Here is a 1,029-nt window from a genome sequence, read left to right on the forward strand (position 1 = left end):
TGGCGCTTAAGAATGCCAAGCCAATGCGAAGGCAAACGTTCTCAAACGTTACTCGTCCGTGTTTTAATGCCTGCCTGGCTACTTTCACTCACTACCACATCTCCCGCGTCTACTCATCTCGCACGAACAGGATCGTTAAGGTGCAAACCCACGATGAGACAAAAATGGTCGTGTCTCGCATGAGACAATTATTTAATTATTTTTTTTAATTATTTTCTCATTAGTTTCCTGAAGTTAGACTCTCGTGAGAAAAGTTTCGCGATATATTTTCACAAATTTCGCGGCTATTTCCATTATTCACATTTACTTGTTGCTGAAATTATTCTCTCGCGATAGAAAGGTTTCGTGGAAAATCTCATCATGGATTCGAACCACTAGAATATTCGCCAGGGAGTAAAGGAAGATCGAAATAATTCTCTCTTCGAATTCAACAAACTGTTACTGCAACTGATTACCGATGATTGTAGGATTATTAACACTTGGCTTAGTAAAAAGTGAATTCCACGTCAAGCGTACAGTTTCATTTATAAAGTTCTCCACCTACATCTCGCAGGATATGTACTTTACGGCAGCAAGTGACGCGGGAGCGAGGGAATGGACTTTAAACGTAATTACAAAAAGTATGTTACAGTAAGCCGTGACGTTCCGTAATAAGCGAAACTTTTCACAAGAGGCTCAGTGGTCTAGGGGTATGATTCTCGCTTTGGGTGCGAGAGATCCCGGGTTCAAATCCCGGCTGAGCCCGACTTTTTTACTCTCACAAACAGTAAACTCTGCTAACGAACGTGCCAAGTCTTTCTTTGACCATACGCAGGCATATGTTTCATTTCAACTTAATTTTTTACGACTGCGAAACGTGTTTACAATTTGATACGGGTTTCTATACCCCTAATGGGTGCTCTGATTTAACACGTGCCTAAGGTGCATGTCCCAATTTCTGCTCAGGTCCTCATTTCTGGTCAGTTCGTATTTTTCTTATTATTATATACGTTACGTTTGTACTATACTTGCAAGAAAATAATTCTAAAT

General features: G+C 40.3%; 1 non-coding gene across 1 annotated transcript; it reads left to right on the top strand.

The window, feature by feature from the left end:
- Positions 1–672: 672 nt before the first annotated feature.
- Trnap-ugg (transfer RNA proline (anticodon UGG)) lies at positions 673–744 on the top strand. The gene has a single exon. It is a non-coding gene; the product is annotated as a tRNA-Pro (tRNA).
- The last annotated feature ends 285 nt before the right edge of the window (positions 745–1,029 follow it).

The sequence above is a fragment of the Andrena cerasifolii genome, chromosome 9 (assembly GCF_050908995.1).
Source record: "Andrena cerasifolii isolate SP2316 chromosome 9, iyAndCera1_principal, whole genome shotgun sequence".
Lineage (NCBI taxonomy): Eukaryota > Metazoa > Arthropoda > Insecta > Hymenoptera > Andrenidae > Andrena > Andrena cerasifolii.